Source organism: Symphalangus syndactylus, chromosome X (genome assembly GCF_028878055.3).
Source record: "Symphalangus syndactylus isolate Jambi chromosome X, NHGRI_mSymSyn1-v2.1_pri, whole genome shotgun sequence".
In the NCBI taxonomy this organism is placed as follows: domain Eukaryota; kingdom Metazoa; phylum Chordata; class Mammalia; order Primates; family Hylobatidae; genus Symphalangus; species Symphalangus syndactylus.
The window spans coordinates 153,740,404-153,756,561 of NC_072447.2; the positions used below are offsets into that span (position 1 = coordinate 153,740,404).

General features: G+C 39.7%; 1 pseudogene; it reads right to left on the reverse strand.

Annotated features, from left to right (window-relative positions):
- Window positions 1-214: 214 nt before the first annotated feature.
- Window positions 215-11,597, reverse strand: LOC129475438 (NGFI-A-binding protein 1-like; annotated as a pseudogene).
- Between the last annotated feature and the right edge of the window lie 4,561 nt (window positions 11,598-16,158).

The following is a 16,158-nucleotide window of genomic DNA, read 5'->3' on the forward strand; positions in this document are numbered from 1 at the left end:
AAATTTCAAGTAAAATAAACTGTATCCACATCTATTGCACCAAACAGGTCTGAACATCTAGATTTTACTTCCATAAATTACACAAATACATTGTACATTCTTAAATAATGAATGCTTACGATATTGATTTGTAAACCTTTCCATATAGAATGACTCAACACAGGAATGTGAATGAATCAATGTTACTGTTATAGATTGCAACACTTTTTTGATTTTCTCTTTTGTGGCTGTTGCTTTATCTTCCTGGTTTCTGCAGGCTACTGTATCAGTCCTTTTGCTTTGGCTATGAAATCTGTTTGAGCTGAATGAGGCAACACTGGTTATTAAGGCTTATTTCTACGATGGAGTATTATCCTTAAATCTGATGCCATTTCCAGAGAACGGTGAGAGAATCACAGCTACCTTGAATCTTCAGGGTCTGTTTTGCTGATTTTCTTTTCTAAGGTAAAAGCTGAGTGAGGGTGGTCTTTTAAACTCCCAAGGCTCTCTGATGAGTGGGACTTTGCCTCACTGGGATAAAGTCTGCTCAGCTCCCCATCCACCACAAAATGATGGGGTTGTCTGTTCTGTAAATTAGGCATTCGGAGATTCAAAGCTCTTTCTCCTTGTCCGTCTGAGTTATCGGAAGTCAAGCCTTTAGGACTGTGCTCTTCTGAGCTCTGCCTGTACAGCCCTGCAGACAGCCTCCTCTCGGCATGCTGCAGTCTCTGATAGCCAACTTGGTTGCAAAGGAACTCCATCTGCTTTGCCATCACCTTTTCAGGCTGCTGTGAACTAAGAGCCACGAGTTCTTCACTCTTAGCTCTAGCCAGCTGGCAGAGCGTTTGCACAGAATCCTGGAAATCTGGAAACCCATCCTCCACTTTAATCCTCTACGGGGATAATCCATCTCTTTCTTCACATTTTGACTTGGTGGTTCTGTAAGTATATTTATAGGTGACTTCGCGAGAAATCTGCCTAGCCAAGGCAAAAAGCTCATCTCCTCTTGTCAGCAGAGCATTATCCTTCACACAGAGTTGAGCAGCCGCTTCATTAACAGTGAGCTCATGAAGCATGAGATGTTTTCCATCCTTCCTCTTTGAGTCAAATCTGCCACATATTCACTGTGTTTCCGCATTTCCTCCTCTTTATATGGATCATTATCGTTCATCTCGAAGATGTGACCAATCATTTTGGCCAACTTCTTGTTGGTTTTTAGCAGCTCTTTCACTTCGTTCAAGTCACTTTTCGGCAGTGTGGGGGCCATCCGCTCCACACACTCTGCCACAGAACGCACAGCAGCAGCATCCAGTGCCTCGCTGCTCTCCTTTGGGGACGTGTGGGAGCCCAGGTCTGCTGGGGAGAGGCTGTGCTCGCTCTTGGTGGCATGGTGGCCTGGCCAGAGTCTGGACTCCCCAGCACTCTGCAGTGCTAGGCCCCCGACCACATCTGACTTCCCCTGTCCCAAGCTCTGCACTCAGGTGGTGGCAAAATTGGGGAAATTGGGTGGTAAATTGGGTGGTAAAATTGGGGATTTTAAAATGAGGTTCCCAGGCATTGCTACTCCTGTCATAACTACTGCAGGATATTCCCAGCCATGTTGGTGATCCCTCTGGTAATTTATAGATCGGTATGCTACTGACAGGAAGGGAAGTCAGCGGCTGATTGAAAAGCCCAGAGTTGGTGACCCAGTCTCTCAAAGCCTTCTGCAGCCTTCTAACATGCAGGGGCTTGCTAGCCATGCCCACGAGTGCCATCGTTTCCAAAAACTCCTCTTTTCCTGCTTCATAGAGTTGCTGGACATCATCACCACCTTGTTGGAGAAAGGCATCAAAATAAGAAAGCAGATTGGCTTTTTGTAATATTGTATACAGCTGCAACTCCCCCAGGGTCCTGGGTAAGGCCTCGGCCGTTACTGTGGGTGGGTTTAACTCAGCTAGCAGCTGCAGCGGTCTTGGCGCGCTCTCCCCGAGGAGGACTGCTCAGCCCCAACTCTGAAGCGAGGGCCCCCGGCTCTCCCTCCTCTGGCAGCTGCGGAGTCCGGGATGCCCCCGCTCACATCGAGGAGGGAAGGGAAGGTGGTGGGTGCGCTCTCCCTGCTGCCCCCCAGCTCGGGCCCGCGCTTCTTCCCGCCGCCCGCCCCGACTGCTCTCGCTTGGTCGCGGTGGCGGCAGCGCCTCTCCCCACTCCTATGCTTTTAATTGAGAGCCCCGTAGGTCTCTGCTTCGTCAGCCCTAAATGACCTAGGGATGGTAATGTCAAAAAAGTGAAGTAGTCATGTAAACCCTCCCGCAGATAACAGTAATAGAAACTGGATGATACACCCAAAGACAATCATTGAAAGACACTGAAATGTCTCTAAGAGCATCCAGAACACAGATGATAATTTACTCGAAAACTTCCAGCTGTAAGATTGTGATTTTGTTGCTTTATAGTAAGAGGATGACCTGCAAACCCCACAGCTATGACTACTGAAAATAATGTTAGAAAATGATAGCCTTACCAGCTCAAGGTGCTAGAGTTCAGAATTCAGGGATGTAAAATCAACTTGCAATTTTAATTCTAGAAATATGATTAAAAATTTTAAACGGCAATTCCACTATTAAGGTAACTGCAGCACGAATATGACCCAAATTCTGAATATAAATTCTATCTAAATCTCTGAATAACATCAGAAAAGCAGTCTGACACCAAAGATAAATCTATTCTTGAAAGATAGGAGATAAAACCTTAAGCTACAGCAATTTTCCAGAGATGGGCACCAAAGCTCTAGAGGGCACTTGTAATTCTTTCATAGATTACAGATTTTGTAATCCATGAAAGATTTTGTGTGGTGGTGGAGGTGATGAGAAAGACCTGAGTGTCGGAAAGACTTGAGAATGAGGATACAGGTTAAAGAGTGGACGATTCTCTCCATTTCTGCCCTCTTACCCTTCAGGTAGGCCCAGATTCGAGTAGTGACATCTCAACATCAAAGACAAATAAGTCCTTGGTTAGAAAAATGAATAGCAGCCATTGTCCTATTACTGGGTGATCTTTTATGGCCATAGTGTTATTCAAACAAATTTAAATGGGGTAACTCATTTTTTTTTTTAATTTTCCCCCCACTTTTGAATTCTGATAGCATTTCTTTCACCAGACCTCTTACTTGGCACTCAGCGTATGTAGACTTACACAATTTTAGGATTGGAAAGAACTTTAAAGTTCATTTAATTGAAGTTAACACTTGGTGTAGGAATTTCTTCTATGATGTCTCTATATAGATACTTATGTAGCCTCTGACTCAACTATCCTAGTGACGGGGAACTCTCTACTGCTCAAGGCTGCTTCACAGCTGGATAGCTACATATTTTGTTGGAGTAGACGAGGACAAGTCTGAGCAAGAGACTAAAAAGAAACCACAAGAGAAGCAGATGGAAAATGAGGCAAGAGTTGAGTCCCGGAAGCAAAGGCCAAAGAGAGACTTTCAAGATTGAAGGTTAACCTGAGTAAACATTTCTGTCAGGGCCAATAAGATGATAATTCACATGTGCTCATTGAATTTGGCCTTAAGAACAGTTTCAGGGATAAGTGTGGAGGTTGTACCCAAAATTGCAATGGACTAAACCATGAACGGAAAGTGAGGGAAAGGAGGCAATGACCAGTAATGATTTTTCTCAATAAACTTTGTTGAGAAAAGAAAGAGATATGACAGTACCTAGAGTGAGATACAGGATTCAGAAAAGTGTTTTTCTTTTTCTTTTTTTCTTTTCTTTTTTCTTTTTTTTCTTTTTTTTTTTTTTTTTTTTGTGGAATATGTGGGCTGGTTAGCAGGTTTCGTTGCTAAGGAGACAAAGCCAGACAAGAGAATGAGACCATAATTGACAGATGGAGGTCTTGAGAAGGTGCCTGGGAGCAAATGGGTCAAATCTTTAGTGGGAGGACCTGCATGGCCAGGTGAGTTTTTCTAGCAGCACTCCATGATGCTGCTGCAAGGAGTGAGAAAGGCAACAGTGAAGTCAGTGCAGGTGTGGCCATTTTGGGGATGAGATGAAGTAGAGTGTGGACAGTGAAGTAAGGGAATAAAGGATATTGGCCGAAATCGTTGAAAAGGGGGTACTGGCTCCATCATTTCTTAGTTGTGTGACTTTGAGCAAGTCACTGTCCTTTTTTGGGCTTCAGGCTGCTCATCTCTGAAATGAAGATAATAATGCCTACTGACTGTTGCAACTCACAATGTGATGGCATATGCAAATGACATCATAAGCTGTAGAGCCCAGCACTAGTGTGAGGTGTTATTCGGATTTCCTTCTCTCTTCTGAAAGTGAATGGGAAAATGCCATAAGTAAGAACACTGGACACTTCAGCTGGTAATGGTTCAAACCAGACACTATCTCTAGTCAGGGCCTCCCTTCTCATAAGTTGTGTTTCCCCTGTTTTCAAAACATAGGTGTACATTGGGGGCTGAGGTTAGACAAACAAAGATCAGCTCATGGAAGGCCCTGAAATGCAGGCTAAAGAGTCAGGAATTCATCCAGAGGACAAAGGCAAGCACTGGACAGTTTTGAGCAGAAAAGGCCTTTGGGGAATGTAGTATTTTAAGAAGGTTCATTTAAAATGGGTATATGGGCTGAATTGAAAAGAAAGGAGAACTGGAGGCAGGATGAGTAGTTGGGAGGTCGATTGCAATGATCAGTTTAAATGATAAAGAGCTATCAAATAGAAAGGAAGAAACAAATTCAAAAGAGATTTTAAATGAAGCAACTGACAAATGACTGGACATGGAGAGTGAGAGACAGAGAAAGGGGACATGATGACTAAGTTCCTAACTTAGGAGCTTGGGGGAATTGGGGCAATTGGGATATCACTAAGAGAAACAGAGAAAACAGGACAGGACTTAGCTGTGGGGCATGTATGTGGGGAGGGTAGAGGATGGATAGATAGGGGGCAGTTAATAACAAGTCATGTTGGGTTTCACCGTGTTAGCCAGGATGATCTCGATCTCCTGGCCTCGTGATCCACCCACCTCGGACTCCCAAAGTGCTGGGATTAGAGGCGTGAGCCACCGCGCCCAGCCCTACATTTACCTAAATTTTCTGTGAACATGGAGTGGGCATCTGTTGAGATGAACTAGCAAAAGTCTAACTAGTTAGCAACAAAACAAAACACATAATTAAGCAAAGAAGTGAAATGTCAAATAAATTAAAGACAGAGTTACAGGTATTTTCATCTTGACTTCCATTTCTCTTTGTTCTTAATTCAAACCCAAGATGAGCAATATTCTTTAGATTTATTATTCAAATTCCATTTACCATAGGCTTCTGAGCCTGTCATGATTCTGATCTGGCTATTGTGTTCATGTAATCATGAATCTGAGATAATGAATGTAGCTATTGCAATGACTGAAAATATCTTGGGATGGGATTGGTGGGAAGGAACATTATCTTGACCTTTGAAAACTTTAATCTCCTACCACCCAGACTGTGTAGTAAGCCCTCCCTGGCCTAAGTCCTCTCTTAACCCATTTGGGGCAAGACTGTAACAGAAGGGAGTCTTCTAGGGTGGCAGATGCCTTCCCTTTCCCTTGGAGCCATAGAGAAGTCCTTTCCTCCTTATAGCCTCAGTTTTCCTCCTGAGCAATATGAGAGGTGTGCAACAACTAACTAAAAGTTACCATGTCTCTTTGGTTAATAAACCCAGGACCATTATTAGCTCCTAATAGTAGTTGCTCGCATTTGCAAAGCATTTTATAGATATAAAAGGAAGCATACAATTTCACAGATTTGAAGATACTCTTTTTTTCCTGTTGTAACATCCTCACAATTGGGATGCATCTCAAAATCGATGGCATTTTAGATTAGATGAAATGTGTCATATTTATCAAAATATTGGGGAAACAGTACAAGGTTGTCAATATTTCAGTGTTGCCTTGGGAAATGGGTATGGGCAGATGGACTGAAATGGAGCATGAGGGAACACTTGGGAGTTATGAAAATGTATGTATTAATTGTGGCAGTGGTTATGAGCATACACTTTTGTAAAACTTTGTCAAACTATACAGTTAAAAAGGGGTGGTCCATTTTATTGCATGTAAATTATAACTCAATAATGTTGATGCAAGAAGAAAAAAACAGAAAGTTTACGTGAAAAAAAATATTCCCTTCTTGTAGCTCTCTTTGCTTTGGCTTTCAAGACATCGGTGAAACGCTCTTTCAGGTTCGTGTACAAAATGTGGATAATAGGTTTGTTCAGAAAATTAAATGAGATAATGCTAGGAAAGTACTTGGTTTAGGTCCTGCCCTGGCATTAACATAGCACAGTTGACAGGGGCTACTGCCTTTCTTTCTTCTGTGCCTAAGATGAACCATTGTATAGAAGCATAATGATCAGCATTGCCATAGCTGATCACTGTTTCATTAAACAAATTTATTTTTTCCTAAATCTCAAGTCAACCAGGCTGTTAATAAATTATTAGGAAAAAACCAAATAAAATATAATAAATATTGTATGTGGACAATTTGTCAGTAAAATTGTATATGATATGAAGAGAACAACTCAGCTATCAGTGAGCTCAAAGGGTCAGATTTGACCCTTTAATGATCTTGTGATGCCCAAAAGGTAGTGTTTATTATACTTGAAATATTTGCCCCTAGGCAGCCCCACAGTTTTCAAGCCTTTTCTACTACCACCATGCATCTAACCTGAAATTTCCTAACAAGAACCTCCAGGCTACATGTTTCCAAGTTTCTAGTAATATGATATTGAAAAATGCATTTCATTTCCTCTGGACCTCAGCTATCTCATCTCTAAAGTGAGGATATTAACTACTTCCTTTGTTTTCCTCAATGTTCATTTTATCTGATAGTAATACCATCCGTCCAACTTTATTATGATTAATATTTGCATAGTATAGCTTTTTTCATCTGATTACTTTTAGCCTAAGTGTGTCATTGAAATTAAAATTCATTTACTGAAGACAACATATTGAGTGATCTTGCCTTTTTACCTAGTCTTATTATCTCTGAATTTTGATTTCAGTGTTTAGATGATTATATTTAATATAATTTTCAACATGGCTGCATTTAAGTGTAACCTCTTGTTATCCATTTTTTTCTATTTGTCCCGTCTGTTCTTTGTTCCCTTTTCCCTCTTGTCCTGACTTATTTTGTATTAAGTTGGATTAATTTTATTGTTTCATTTTACTTCCACTTTTGGCTTATTTGGCACACTTCTTTTTTCCATGTTTGCAATGAGGTTTAACTTATGAGTCTCTAGCTTATCACAACATGCAATAAATCATTTTCTTACAACTCACATTGGTGGTTAAAATTTTATAACAGTGTACTTCCATACCCTTGTCCTTTGTACTATCATCGTATGTTTTAGTTATTTATGTCTTACAAACTCCATAATACATCATTGCTATTTTGCTTTAGACAGCCAGTCATCTTTTTATAACACTTTTAAAGGTATAACTTATGTATAATAAGCTGTACATATTCAAATTGTGCTACTCCAATGAGTCTGAGATATATATGTGGATAAACACGTATATCCATCCGTGAAACCACTGCCACAATCAAGACACTGAACATGTCTGTCAATCCCCAGAGTTTTATCTTGCCCATATGCAGGTCTCCTGATGACAAATTCTTTTAGCTCTTCTTCTTTTTATAGTCAGAAAATGTATTTATTTCACCTTAATGTATGAAAAATACTTTTGCTGGCTATATAGGCTTCTAAATAGATATTTTTCTTCCAGCACATTAGGGATGTTGTTCCAATCTCTTCTAATTTGCAATGTTTCAAGGAGAGACCAGCAGCAACATGTTCAGCGGAGAGCTGATGCTAGTATAGAGGGCTAGCAGAGCTCTGTCAAATGTGGAAGAGCTTCAGTTTAGCCTGGGAATGGAGCCATTGGGGAGACATAATAAATTGACTTGGAGATCAGAAAGGCTGCCTTGGGAGGATTCTAGTGGCAGAACTTACGAAAGTATCTAGGGTTTGGCTCAGTGGCTTAGGGACTCAGCTAACTGTATAGTCTATCAATTTGCCATCATTAAAAGTTGCTATTTATACCTTATCAAAGTCCTTCCTCACATTCTTTGCACAGGACCTTAGCATGGTAGTGACTCATAAAATGTTTTTTGAATTGAGTTGGATCCTTGCTATGTAATGAAATCATTAGAAAAAATGGAACCTCGCTATATTGAAGTTTAACTTGACAATAGAATTACTTCCCAATTTTTCAACTCCTTGAACAAAAATCGTTTCTTAAGTGATACAATATTTATGTGAATTAGTACTAACCTTTGGGAGAGCATTAAACATTCCCCATTAATAAGTGATAGTGCATACTTGGCAGGGAATGGGAGCATTTATAGGTTTTCTCTCCCAGTGTTCACAGCCTTTTAATGAGAGCTGTGGCTCACTTGAGGTGAGGGAATAAAAGACCAGGGAGCGCTGGGATTCCTCCCTTTGCTCTTCACATTGTGAGTGGTGAACAAGGCTGACTTCATTCCACAGCTGGATTGATATGTAAATTTACTCCGACTAATTGGCTTCCCCAGCTGTCTCCAGAGGGCGGATGTATTCTTTATAAAGTGCTGTCTAGGGCTGCATTGAGAACATTAGAACTACTTAATTGAATATCAATGAATCTTTATAAACTAATAATGATGGGGAGCCTGGGAAGCCTGATGTAGATTTGGCATATTGAGAAGAGGAGTGCCCTGATTTGAATTTGTGGGAAGTGAAATTTTCTCTGAGTTTTACAAAACCCAATTTAGGCTTCTTTAATCTAAAATCCTTGAAAGCCCCACTGCTGCCTTCTTGAACATGTCCTTTGGTGAATGTTGGACGTGGGCAAGTGTGTGAGTCTGTGTCAAGAGATTACCTCCCTCCTTTTCCTAATACAGTAAAACTCAGTGATTGTTGTGGTTAATTCTTGCTCATGCAGGAAGAGTCACTATTCCTTTCCACAAGTCACTCCTCCTTTCCCTTAGGGACTGGGGGAGTGCATCCAAACTGAGTATACCTTGTTGCTCCTTGCACAGGGCACTGGGAGCCAGCAAGCAGCTCTTCTTGGTTCTGGCAGAGCTGATACTCAGAAACTGAGTGAGCATAGATCTTTGCCTTTAAGTCCTACCAGGAAGTTCACTGAATCAAACCAAACCCAACCAAAGCAAACCACCAAACCAAACAAGAATAACAAACAACAAACACAACTCTGTGTAGTTCAAAGTAGGGGGTTGATATTGCTGGATCACTGGGCCATTCTGAGGTCCACTGAGATGTGCCTAGGATGAGGATTTCCTTTTTCTTATCTTCTCTCCCTCCCTCTACTACCTTGTGCTATCAGACATTCAAAGGCCTAGGCGGGCAGGTCACCTGAGGTTGGGAGTTCGAGACCAGCCTGACCAACATGGAGAAACCCTGTCTCTACTAAAAAAATACAAAATTTAAGGCCGGGTGCGGTGGCTCAAGCCTGTAATCTCAGCACTTTGGGAGTCCGAGGCGAGTGAATCACGAGGTCAGGAGGTCGAGACCATCCTGGCTAACACGGTGAAACCCCGTCTCTACTAAAAATACAAAAAAATTAGCCAGGCGTGGTGGCAGGTGCCTGTAGTCCCAGCTACTCGGGAGGCTGAGGCAGGAGAATGGCGTGAATCTGGGAGACGGAGCTTGCAGTGAGCTGAGATTGCACAACTGCACTCCAGCCTGGGGAACAGAGACTCCATCTCAAAACAAACAAACAAACAAACAAAAAAACAAAATTAGCTGGGTGTAGTGGTGCATGCCTGTAATCCCAGCTACTCAGGAGGCCAAGGCAGGAGAAATGCTTGAACCTGGGAGGCAGAGGTTGCGGTGAGCCGAGATGGTGCCATTGCACTCCATCCTGGGCAACAAGAGTGAAACTCCATCTCAAACAAATAAGTAAATAGATAAATAAATAAATAAATAAATAAATAAATAAATAAATAAAATAAAACTGTACAGTATCACTGTCAAAAACAGATGTAGATTAATGGAACAAAATAAAAAGTCTAGAAACAGGCCCCAGTATATAAAAATTTATCATGCATGAAAGGTGTTGTTTCTGACCTGGAAAAATAATTATTTATCTCATAAAAGGTACTGAGATAATTGGATAGCTATTTGGTGTAAAAAGTTATTAATAAAAGTAGACCTCACAGGACGCCCCTAAACAAATTCTGATTGTTTAGAATTTGATTACAAAAAGAACTGCAAGTCAAGAAAGTCATCATAACTAAAATTAAAAGGCAAATGACAGACTCTGAACAATATTTACAATACATATATAGCAAGGATTCTGACAAGTTGGTAAGAAAAAGATGAAATCACTCAATAGAAATGTGGACAAAGGACATGAGCAGATAATTCATGATGAAGAAATGCAAATGGCCAATGAGCATGAAATCCTTATTAATGATAAAAACCACGAATTTAACAGTACCCTAATTATTGTTTATTAAATGGACAGTTTTTCTTTAAGCACTAATGCCCAATTGTGGCAGAGGTGTGCAGAGGAGGACATTCACCTACCCGCTAGAAGGCAATTGGTAATTTGCATCAAGAGCCTTAAAATGGTTCATAGACTTTGGCCCAGAAATTCTACTTATTGGCACACACTTTGAACTGCTTCAGAGATATGTTCAAAGATTTATGTATATAGGTGTTACTCATAATTAGTTCAAACTGGAAATAACCTAAATGCCCACCAAGAACTCTTTAGTTAAATATATTAGTTAATCATATTATTAGTTACATACTTGTGCTATCATTATATGAATGCTACATATTTTAAAATAATATTTAAAAGACTGTTGGTGATATTGCTGTTTGTGTTACACTATATAAAGTGAAAACAAACAAGATATGAAGTAGGAATCAAGGTTACTCTCTCTTCTGGGTAGTTGAATCTAAAAAAAAAAAACAAAACACCTCTCCCTTGACACTTCATCTTCTAACTACCTGCCTGAGTTTCCTTTCCTTCAATTCCCTTCCAAGCTTTTCACAAAGGTAGTGCACAAACACAGTCTCCACTCACTCAGCTCTTTTCCACTCTTAATGGATCACGATATGGATTCTGCCCCTGGACCAGCTCTCCTCAAGTCACTAACAATAGCTCTGTTATGAAGTTTGGAGAATACGCTGCAGCTCTGCATGTTGGGCAGGTCTGGTCCCTCTTCCTCCACCTGCACTTTCAAGGTTGGGTTCCCAGGTGGGGCTCTTCTCACTGTTCACACTCTTCCTAAGTGATCTTGCCAACTCACATGAGTTTCATATTACATCTGGCAAGGTTCTCTAAGATTCCTACCTTTAGCCCAAATCTCTCCCTTCAAACTCCAGAGCCATCTATCAGTCTGTTGGATAGTTCCACCTGGAGGTCCCACAGGCAACTCTCAAGGCCAGATATCCGAAACCAGACTCATCATCACCTCCAGTCTTCCAAATCTGCCTCTGTCTTTTCTGTTTTGGTTACTGGTGTCAACATGCTCCCAGTAGGGTTGTCACTGTCTGCTTATTTCTTTCTCAGACAGGTGTGTGGATTTAATTTTCTTAATAGTAGGCACCCTGGCTTAGTCCCTTAGTCACTTACCGTCAGCATCTTGCATAGTGCCAGGTGCCCAAGTAGGTGCTTAATTGTTGGTTCAATAAATGAATGAAGTTATTGGACTTATAGTCATAACCATTCTTTTGACCATTTTGTGATTTTGTTTGCATTTTTAAAACTCGCACAGAAAAAGTATAAATATTATCTTTATTCTATCACCTTTTGGGAAAATAATATAAAGTAAAAAATGAAAGTACCCCCTTTAGTTTCTCCAATCACCCCCAGAGGAGTAGGGCTTACTCCTGAAGCATTTCGGTGCATAGATCTCTTGACATTGTCCTATGCTTATAAATCCATGATTATATATAAATAGACATAAATATGTTCTTTTTAAAAAATAAAGTTGCAATGTTAGACTTATATGAGACTATAATTTATTCTTTCACTTGACAAGTTATCTAGGTGTCTTTACAGGATATGTAAATCTACCCCTGGCTTTTTAAAAAATAAAGTTGCAATGTTAGACTTATATGAGACTATAATTTATTCTTTCACTTAACAAGTTATCTAGGTGTCTTTACAGGATATATAAATCTACCCCTGGCTTTTTAATGGCTGCCTAGTATTCCACTGTGTGGGTATAGTATAGTAAACTGATAGACACTTAGGTTGTCCGCCTCTCCTTTTCCACCATTAAAAACAAAACTGAGTCCCCTCAAGCTTTGGCTGTCTGGAGCTCCACTGCTCCCAGCAGCCAGCATGGAGGAGTAGAGTGGCCCTTGTCATCCTGGGAGGCAGGCTGTGCCCATCTCTGGGCCACTCGAATCACAGGAGGAAAAAAAAAGGCTAAAACAAACATCCTTATATATATCATACATATACCTTTATAAATATTTGTGATAATACTTTTATAAAATGGATTATAGGTTCCTGGAAATGAAAGTTCATTGTCACAGGGGCATATATATATACACATACATATTAGACACTACCTAGCTTCATATGTATATATATACATGCGTGTGTGTCTGTGTGTGTGGACATATGTATATATTCTGTTTAACAGTCCATGAATATCCATTCCCTTTCACACCTACCAATACTTGATATTATCCATATTTTAAATTCTTCTTAATCTGGGAAAGTGGTGCATTATTTTAAGTTTTATGTTATTTTCTAGTGGAAGTGAACATATTTTCATATTTTTTGCCTATTTTTATTATTTTTTAAAGAATCTCAATGATGTAGTAGTCTTCATCCATTTCTTGATTGGGTTATTTGTAGAAATTTTTGTATAGAAAAATTATTAATCCTTTGTTAGACATGTTGCAGATATTTTCCCCAGTTCTTTGCTTGTCCTTTAACTTTGTTTATATGTAGTTTACCATATAGTTTCAGTTTTAAAAATTTAACATTTAAAACAATTTTTAATTATGGATACGTAGTAGTTGTATATATTTATGCGGTACATGTGATGTTTTGATACAAGCTTACAATGTATAATGATCTAATCAGGGTAATTGGGGTATCCATCACCTCAAGCATTTATTATTTCTTTGTTTTAGGAACATTCCAATTCCACTCTTCTAGTTACTTTAAAATACATTATTTTTAACCATAGTCATCCTATTGTACTACCAAATACTAGATGTTATTCCTTCTATCTAACAGTGTTTTTATACCCACTAACCATCCCCATTTATCTCCTCCTCCCCACACCCTTCACAACTTTTGACAATCATTATTCCATTCTCCATCTCCGTGAGTTCAATTCTTTTTATGTTTTTTAGCTCCCAGGTATGAGTGAAAACATGCAAAGTTTGTCTTTCTGGGACTGTCTTGTTTCACTTAGCACAATATCCTCCAGTTCCACCCATGTTCCTGCAAATGACAGAATTTCATCCGTTTTTATGGCTGAATAACATTCCATTGTGTATACGTACCACATTTTCTTTATTCATTCACCTGTTGATGGATACTTAGGTTGATTCCATATCTTGGCTATTACGAAAATGCTGCAATAAACATGGGATGTAGGTATCTGTTTGATCTACTGATTTCCTTTCTTTTGGATATATACCCAGCAGTGGGATTAATGGATTATACAGCAGTTGTATTTTTAATCCTTTGAGGAACCTCCATACTGTTCTTCATAGGAGTTTTACTCCTATGGAGAGTTTGACTTTCCCATCAGCAGTGTATGAGGGTTCCTCTTTCTCCACATCCTCGCCAGCATTTTTTTGTCTTTTTGATAATAGCCATTCTAACTGTCTTTTGGATAAAAGCCATTTTAACTGGGGTGAGATGATATCTCATTGTGGTTTTGATTTGCATTTTCCTGATGGTTAATGATGTTGAGCATCTTTTCACATGCCTGTTGGCCATTTGTATGTCTTCTTTTGAGAAATGTATATTCAGATCTTTTGCCCATTTTTTAATCAGATTATTTTTTCCTTAATAAGTGGTTTGAGCTCCTTATGTATTCTAGTAATTAATCTCTTAATTAATGTTAGATGGTTACCATATAGCTTTAAATCTTTTATGTAGTCATACTGTCAATATTTCACTTTATGGCTTCTGAGTTCAGGCATTTTATCTCAGGGTAATAATTCTTTTGTATCTTCTCCTAAAACTCCAAAGTTTTTACATTTAGATCTTTAAGTCACCCTGATTTATTTATTTATTTATTTTTGCATAATGAGTGAAGTAGGTGTCTGTATACGTTTTCTTCCATATAGATAGTTAATAATCCCTGCATTTTATTTGTTGAATAATACTTACTTTTCCCACTGAATTGAAACACCAACCTTATTAAGTAGTACATTCACAGACAGACATGTGTGTTTGTTTCTAAAATGCTTACTCTGTTCCATTGATTGACTAAACTCTTCCTGTGCTGGTTCCACATTGTTTTCACTAATGAGACTTTAGTGCATATGTCCTGTCTTATTATTCTTCTTTTTCAACTATATCTTATTTATAATTACATTAAGAAGAAATTCAGAATCAACTTGTAAAGTTTGAAATAAATCACCATTGATACTTTGACTGAAATCACATTTTTATATTAATTTGCAAAATATTTACATCCTTGTGATGTTAAGTCCTTCTCTCCAGAAACTAAGTATGTCACTCCTTAAATCAGGTCTTATTGTGTGTCATTTGCTAAAATTTGGGTTCCTCTCTCTAAGTCTTTCTTGGTTTGTTGTTCATCAAGCCTCCACTATAGTGTTTGCACCCATCAAGATAAAATAGATGACATTATTTTATTAACCAGGCATCTGATATGCAGATGGGACAGGGAGAAGGAATGATTACCTCAGGGTTATACAGTGAATTAATGACAGGGCTGGGGCCATGAGGGATGAGAAGGAGAGAGAAGAAGGGAAGACATTTTGAGCAGAAGATAAATAATCTTTGAAAAAGGAACTGTGAGAAACCAACAAAGTGGTTGGAGGGGTAAGAAGTGGAAGGAATGATAAGAGTGAAGAGTTGGGGGATGGTCGTGCCTAAGTCCCCTCTTCTGCTCATAGAACTGAGCTGTCAAAAGAGAAGAGAACATGGACAGGGTGCTTAGTTAATACAAAATTATCCTCAGTAGGTCTGTTATTAAAGGCTCAGAAACTCTGGGTGGGAGCTCAAGTCATTTAGAGACTCTTAAATGTAACTAGATCCTCAATTTCTCAGTGGCAGATATGGTCCGGGAAATGTGGATTATTCATAGATGGTTGGTCTAAGTCAGAGATTATTTGGATAATGGATTGTGGCAGCATCTACTAGACAGAATACCCACCTAAGAGTCAAGTTGCTTGAGTCATAGTCTTGCCACTAATAGCAACTCACCAAGGGACCTAGGGTCAATCACGAAATCTCTCTGGGCTTCACCTTTCCCAGATGCAAAATTGAGATGCTACCTGATCCTGTCTTGTTTACCTAAAAGGGCTTCAAAAGGTTAGAACAAGTGTCACTTGTGAGTAAATGGTGAATGCTGGGAAGGAGACAATATGGCCACCTTTACAAGGAGTGTGATATCTCTGACGAAGTAGCAGTTTAGGCTGCCAGGCCCAGATGAGGACAGAGGGAGCCCAGGGTAGGCATAAATAACAGATGGGAAGGAAACTCGAGTACAGTATCTACCTGCTTTAGAGCCAGCTGCACGTGAGAACCCTTTAGAACAGGGATGCCAAGGAGAAACTCCAGAACTGGGGTAGATGGAAGGGAGGGAGGGAGGTAAATGTGGAGAACTGCAAGGAAGAAGTGAGAAAGAAAAGCAGTGTAATATTTCTGTGCCTGCAGTGTTTTAAGTCAGGTTAATTGAGAGGAGGAAAGGACAAGCGGAAGTGAGAAGCAACTTTCCAGTTTCCTCAGGATGAGTGAAACAAGCTGGAGACCCCTGCAGGGGAAGATTCATTTGGAGGATGAGAGCAGCCGCTCAGTTGGAGACAATCCGGTGGGGATCCTGCTTATTAATTTGATTGTAACTGACTCACGAGACCGATTAACAGTAATTCACGTCCTGGCAAGTAAGAGGTTTGATGGGAGCTTCAGATTGAGCAGATAAATTTGATTTGTGGTGGAGACTGTATCAGGAGAAAAGGGGCCAGGGCGGTGGCAGGATGATT